The following is an 8,340-nucleotide window of genomic DNA, read 5'->3' on the forward strand; positions in this document are numbered from 1 at the left end:
ATATCTAATTTTGGGCAAGCCAACAGAGCTAGAGGTCTGATTTTTGGTATATAGGGATAACTATGGATACAATTTTTTTGACAAAATGTCACGTGACCTCGATGACCTTTGACCTCAAATATACATATCTGTCCATAACTCAGTAACCACAAGGAGCTACACCCTTCATATTTGGTAAGATGGGATACCTTATGGTAAGATATGCTGTACCTCATTAAATATGCACATATCTAATTTTAGGTAAGCCAATAGAGCTAAAGGTCTGATTTTTGGGGTATAGGAATAACTAAGGGATACAATTTTTTTGACAAAATGTCACGTGACCTCGATGACCATTGACCTCAAATATACATATCTGTCCATAACTCAGTAACCACAAGGGCTACACCCTTCATATTTGGTATGATGGGAGACCTTATGGTACCATAGGTCATGCCTCATTAAATATGCACATATCTAATTTTGGGCAAGCCAACAGAGCTTGAGGTCTGATTTTCGGTATATAAGGATAACTATGGGATACAATTTTTTTGACAAAATGTCACGTGACCTCGATGACCTTTGACCTCAATTACACATTTCTGTCCATAACTCAATAACCACAAGGCCTACACCCTTCATATTTGGTATGATGGGACACCTTATGGTACCATAGGTCCTGCCTCCTTAAATATGCACATATCTAATTTTGGGCAAGCCAACAGAGCAAGAGGTCTGATTTTTGGTATATAGGGATAACTATGGGATACAATTTTTTTGACAAAATGTCACGTGACCTCGATGACCTTTGACCTCAAATATACATATCTGTCCATAACTCAGTAACCAAGAGGGCTACACCATTCATATTTGGTATGATGGGAGACCTTATGGTACCATAGGTCATGCCTCATTAAATATGCACATATCTAATTTTGGGCAAGCCAAAAGAGCTAGAGGTCTGATTTTTGGTATATAGGGATAACTATGGATACAATTTTTTTGACAAAATGTCACATGACCTCGATGACCTTTGACCTCAATTACACATACTGTCCATAACGCAGTAACCACAAGGACTACACCCTTCATATTTGGTAAGATGGGATACCTTATGGTAAGATATGCTGTACCTCATTAAATATGCACATATCTAATTTTAGGTAAGCCAATAGAGCTAAAGGTCTGATTTTTGGTATATGGAATAACTATGGGATACAATTTTTTTGACAAAATGTCACGTGACCTCGATGACCCTTTACCTCAGATATACATATCTGTCCATAACTCAGTAACCACAATGACTACACCATTCATATTTGGTAAGAGAGGAGACCTTATGGTACCATAGGTCATGCCTCATTAAATATGCACATATCTAATTTCAGGCAAGCCAACAGAGCTAGAGGTCTGATTTTTGGTATATAAGGATAACTATGGGATACAATTTTATTGACAAATGTCACATGACCTCGATGACCTTTGACCTCAAATATACATATCTGTCCATAACTCAGTAACCACAAGGACTACACCCTTCATATTTGGTAAGATGGGATACCTTATGGTACCATAGGTCATGCCTCATTAAATATGCACATATCTAATTTTGGCAAGCCAACAGAGCTAGAGGTATGATTTTTGGTATATAGGGATAACTATGGGATACAATTTTTTTGACAAATATCACATGACCTCGATGACCTTTGACCTCAAATATACATACCTGTCCATAACTCAGTAACAACAAGGACTACATCCTTCATATTTGGTGAGATGGGATACCTTATGGTAAGATATGCTGTACCTCATTAAATATGCACATATCTAATTTCGATGACCTTTTTCCATAAATATACATATTTGTCCATAACTCAGTAACCAAGAGCCCTATACCCTTCATATTTGGTACGATCTTAGACCTTATGATGCCACATGCAGTACCTCATAATTGTGCACATTTCTAATTTTGAGCTAGCAATAAACCTAGTGTTCAGATTTTTTGTTGACAGATGTAACATAAGGAAAGAAAGTTTAGTTGGAAAAAAGACATGTAACGGTAATGACCTTTGCCCTCTCTGATTACTTTGCCATCTTTTTCCACTTAAGATTGCTTTGGCCCCGGCATTGCTGCTTGCAGCTATATTCTTCTTCTTCTGCCGATTCTTTGTCGACCTAGATCTCTTAAACGGCTGAACGAAAACTTCTCAAATTTGCAGGGCTAGTAGGTATCAATTAGTACTCGTGCACCTGACCCTTGAAATTTTGATTGGTCACGTGACCTTGCGGCCATATTGGATTTTCCAAAACCTAAAAATGGCTTGTCAAGAAGACCTAGAGGTCTAGTCCATTTGAAATTTTTTGTATAGTAAGCATGACCTAAGGTCTTTAGAATTTGCAAATAAAATCGCATGCGGTCACGTGACTTTGGCCGCCATATTGGGTTTTCTAAAATAGTCATTTAATCTTTAAAAATCTTCTTCTCCAGAACAGAAACATCGATTAAGCTCAAATTTTACTCATGCCATCCTTACAGTGATCTCTTTAAAGTTTGCAAAAGACATTTCGATTGGTCACGTGGTTTGGCCGCCATATTGGATTTTTTGAAATCATAATTTAATCTTTAAAAATCTTCTTCTCCAGAACAGATTCACCAATAGCACTAAAATTTAATAAATGTCATCTACAATGTGATCTTTTTCAAGTTTGCGAAAAGCGTTTCGATTGGTCACGTGGTTTGGCCGCCATATTGGATTGCGCAAAAAATCGTAATTTGATCTTTAAAAATCTTCTTCTCCAGAACCAAAACACTGATTAAGCTGGAATTTTACTCATGTCATGCTTACAGTGATCTCTTTCAAGTTTGCAAAAGGCATTTCGATCGGTCACGTGGTTTGGCCGCCATATTGGATTTTGTGAAATCACAATTTAATCTTTAAAAATCTTCTTCTCCAGAACTAACACACCGATTGAACTAAAATTTTACATCTATCATCTAAAGTGTATATCTTTCAAGTTTGCAAAAGGCGTTTGGATTGGTCATGTGGTTTGGCCGCCATATTGAATTTTGCAAAAAATCGTAATTTAATCTTTAAAAATCTTCTCCAGAACCAAAACACTGATTAATATGAAATTTTACTCATGTCACCCTTACAGTGATATCTTTCAAGTTTGCAAAAGCTTCTACATCTATCATCGAAAGTGTGTTCTCTTTCAAGTGTGCAAAGGCATTTGGATCGGTCTCATGGTTTCGCCGCCATATTGGATTTTGTGAAAAATCGTAATGTAATCTTTAAAAATCTTCTCCTCCAGAACAAATACACTGATTGAACTAAAATTTTACACTTATTTTCCCTAGTGGTAGTCCTTTAAGTTTGCGAAAGGCGTTTTGATCAGTCACGTAATTTGGCCGCCATATTGGATTTTGTTTAAATCACAATTTAATCTTTAAAAATCTTCTTCTCCAGAACCAATACACACATTCAACTGAAATTTTACTCATATCTTTCATAGTGCGAGCACTTTCAAGTTTGCGAAAGGCATTTGGATCGGTTAAGTCGCCCCAATGTTCATAAGGCTGCAGTTTAAAACCTCGTCAGTCAGAAGATCGATCAGTGATGTATGTTATATTGTACACTTGAAAGTCAAAGACGGCACGACAGATTGCAATGCCCGCTGTCAAATTCAGCTAGCAGTCACACGAACCCTAATCTCGGCCCCTTGTGTAAGGCAACTTTTGCGACCAGCTTTTGTACGCCATGTGACGTTGTCGAGTATACTGCGGCGGAAGTACTTAGAGGAGTGTGCCACTAGCTTTAAGGGGTGGCCGACGGGTGTGATCGACTGAATGGCACAATTACTGGAGTCTATCTCTATGCACAGCTGATATGTGAGTGTCAAGGACCATAAATGAAGCTTTTCGGGTATTTTTATATGTAGGTGTCTGAATGCACGCTCACTTCTTCATCATGATAAAAAGACAGATACATGACATTGCAAGGTGTGGTGACTTGTTAATGTTTCTCTATCTGACATGCATGGAGTGGCCCTGGTGTGTTGTGTAACTGAGAGCATGTAGCTGATTAAAAATGTAAACAAGACCACATCAAGTCCAGCCGTTAATGTCGTAAAAATCGCTGATACATATCTATTGAAACAGCACCTTGTTAATGAAGCTCTGCAGCTTGATCGAATTTCACTGTAATTGCTCTGTGCAGTTGCATGCCCGGTCTAAGAGATCGCCGAAATTTACCCGATATTTATCAGGGATTTGGGGACTCTGATATCGATACTGGACAATAGTAGAATGACTTGCCCTGTGCTTCGGTACGCCAGATCAGTGAAATCGTCGATATTTAATTGGATGTTTATCGGCAATTTGGGGACTCTGATATCGATAGTACACAATACTAGAATGACTTGCCCTGTGCCTTGGCACGCACGGTCTGTGAAGTCGCCGATATTTACTAGATATTTATTGGCGATTTGGGGACTCAAATATCGATACTAGACGATACTAGATTCTGTCAAATCCCAGTTAAATATCCGATATATATCGTGACCTTGCATTTCTGGTCAAACCCGACTTCCAAGGACTGACTCTAACTTCGATACTGAACGATACTAGATTCTGTCGAATCGCGGGTTTATATCCAATATCGGAGAAGTTGGACGCTCTTGCCATAGTTCTAGGTGTAAATGGGTGCGACCTGGCATCTTATGTTTGTTTGCAAAACTTATTATAGTGGAAACACTCAGTAAACATCCACTTCCTTCGGCGTCTCCTTTGCTTGTTTTGTTTTTGTGCGCGACTTCCGCGCTCTCAGTAACTTTACCAGGGCAGACAATGGCTCGGAAATGCGCGATTTGCGCAATCGCGCAGGCGAGAGAAAACCATGTCCACCATCGTAAATATGCCGGTTCCATCACTGTTACTAATGGATCAAAAATAATCCTTATATCAGCCATATTATCGACATATTTTGTCATTTAATTGTCTACTCTTTGAACAAAATATTTGTCGCTTTGTCGTACGTCGGCCGATGACTGACGGCAGACTTCTTTGGCATGCAACCAACATAGTGAGTTGATAGCGTTGGAATTTGACAAAAGCTTAAATGAGCATGCGCGAAAACGTTTCAAGATCCCCCCCCCCCCCCCCCCCCCCCCCGTTTTTTATAGTCCGGTCATTGTACGCTTTCGGTAGTTTCGAGACATCCAAACAATGCAAATGCATTACAAATGCACGGTACGATGCGCCTAGAGTTGAAGTCGGTGAAATGTTAAAAATTAAAATAATTTTTAAAATCGTAGTTTCTTTGGTGTCTCTCCTATATCCATACGAACCTATTTGGAATTAGGCAGCGCAGGCCAGGTTTCCTAGCAATGGAATGCGTTATCTGAGTCTGTGCAGTAGTGAGTTAGTTTCAGTCGGGGATTCGATATATATCGGACATTTCACCACCTTACATGTACATGTTTTCATAAAACCGACTTCATGGACTGACTGTAATTTCGATACTAAACGATACTAGATTTTGACGAATCGCGGGTAAATATCCGATATATATCGGAAATTTCACCGCCTTACTGTTCTGGTAAAATTCGACTTAAAGGGGAAGTTCACCAAGGATGATTTTTACATATGTGGTAGCTCTGTGGTCTTTTACCCCGGAAAAGCTGTTTTCACCATTTATAACTCGCCCGATTTTCTACGAAAATGATAAAAATAGTACAGGAAAATGCCCATGTAATTTGAATCATGGGAAAAAAGCCCCAAGCTTGGAGCTTGCATCATGTGATATGGAAGGGACCATCTTCGGATGGGTATGGCCCCCACATTGTCCACTCACAGTAATACAGTAGTAAACAGCAACACAAAATCTGACAGTGGACAGTTTATTATAAGTGATTCACCGTTTATGTAAGGATACTCAGTATAAACAAAAGTTATGTAAATACGCACAGCCTGGTTTAAGCATGGGTGAGTGGACAATGCCATACCCATGGGAAAATGGTGCCTTCCATATCACATGATGCAAGCTCCAAGCTTGGCGCTTTTTTCCCATGATTCAAATTACATGGGCAACTTCCTGTACTATTTCTATCGGTTTTTGTAAAAATCGTGCAAGTTATAAATGGCGAAAATAGCTTTTCCGGGGTAAGTGACCACAAAGCTAGCACATATGTAAAAATCATCCTTGGTGAACTTCCCCTTTAATTCAAGCATGCTATTTTTTACATCCATGATTCCAGGGACTGACTCTAACCTTGATACTAGGCGATACTGAATTCTGTCAAATTACGGGTAAATATCCGATATATATCGGATATTTCACCACCCTATAGATCTAGCCGAGCCAATCTAACTTCGATATTGTATAATCTAGTAGCCGTAAATATTGGATATCATATAAAAAGTGCAATGTCGCGGTGTCCTCGGGATTCCGGGATAAACTCCTTTGTGTAGCGCTCATCCTGCCCGCTATCGCGTTCACCACACTCAGGTGTCTCACATCGCCTTCACCCCACTAAAGCATTCACAAATCACAGTTTACGATGCAGCTAGAAGGCAGCTCCATTTTCATACCAGTTTAAAAGTAAAATATTCATAGACTTGAGATATTTGTGCATGTTAGACTTTCGATACATTCGCTTTACGCTTGAATTTAGCATGGAGCTTTAATGAAATTATATCACTACATAATTTTCTAACTTCCTCCCTGTCGCTTTGAATGGTGTCATTTTGACCAAACTTGGCGAATAAAATCCTGACATAATACCATTTAGTTATTACACTTTTAATAAAAGGGTGTTTGGCTGTAGGTGACTGTGTGATTATGGATAATTGCGGTTTCCACCACGCGCGATATATTGAACAAAATCTCCAACTACTATTGCGGAAAGTCTACCGTGAATTTGGAAAGTTAGGTAACGGCAAAAGCATACGACTTATTTTACAAAGTAGAGCGAGTAAGGCACTCCTGAACGGCGAAAATGTTGGTGGTGTATTGCTGGCAACAAGACAATATCTTTACTGACGTTAGGAACTTGTGTTGATTGGCTTCCGTAGAGATGAATTCGCGAGATTTTTCAGTGTATTGTGACGTGATATCGGAAACAGATTTTCAGACAAGGCGCTCGCTCGTCTGCCGAGTCAACGTACTTCCGCATTCATATCGTGCAAATGCGCAATTCTTGTCGCGATATTTGAGCATTAAACTTGATCGTCAGTGAAACAAAAACATGGTTCTCAATATCAAAACATTATGTATTTCATATTTTAGGGTTCTGTTTAAAGTTCCATTAGCTGTATCTTCTTGCGATTTTTCCGTTAGTTTTGATTGAAATGATCACTGGCTCATGTTGAATAGCCTGTCAAATAACAGAGAATCGCATATCATTCGGAAACATTACGTGCCCTACAACTAAATAACATGTGATTTTACAACGAAAATTTCAATTTTTGTCCGGACAGAAATACAAACTCTGTTGACACGCGGATTGCAACGTAGGCATTCTTCTGCACCTGCGCGAGCCATTTACAGCAATTTCAAAATAAATATGCCCGGCACTAAGTTACGTCGTAGTCCATTGTCCGAGCTCGTTGCGTAGCCACTGAGATGTCTGGCAATCAACGACGCAATGTTGTTTTGATCCCGCAATAAACGTGAACTTGTACATCTGGCGTGATCGCGGCGTCACCATATCTGCGTTCTCCCCAGCACGCTGAGCATGCCAGACGTCAACAAATGAGCTCGGAAGGGCAACACGTTTGAACAAAAATTAGCAGTTTTATGTGGCTATAACATCACTAATCATGTTAGTTTCTTCGTAAAACAACATTTTGCAACAAATATGAGCCTCCAACATGGAATTTTCCGAGGTAAAAAATGGTCAAAAGTTACAAATAATGGCCCTTTAAGTAATAGACATGAACATTCGGATTTATGATCCATGATTTCCGCGATCGGTGGCATGATTCAAGCCGTGAATACGCACTGATTTTTTTTTGTGATGACCCCTGACCCAAGTGTCATCGATACGTTGTGCGCCCCGTCCGAGCATCGCTTGCTAAAATTCATGGAGCTACCAAAGCTCCATGCTAAATTCAAGCGTAAAGCGAATGTATCGAAAGTCTAACATGCACAAATATCTCAAGTCTATGAGTATTTTACTTCTGAACTGGTATGAAAATGGATATCTAGTTCGTTTGAAAAACTGGTGTGATGAAGCAGGTTTCGTGCTGCTAAAGCGCGACATGTATAGTGCAGCACTGATAGCGATTGCAGGTTTGTTACCAAGGCTGCGTTCACAAAAAAACGGTTAGGGGGGCTGGAGAAATTCAGGAACGGTGATTCG

This window comes from Ptychodera flava, chromosome 5, assembly GCF_041260155.1.
Source record: "Ptychodera flava strain L36383 chromosome 5, AS_Pfla_20210202, whole genome shotgun sequence".
NCBI lineage: Eukaryota > Metazoa > Hemichordata > Enteropneusta > Ptychoderidae > Ptychodera > Ptychodera flava.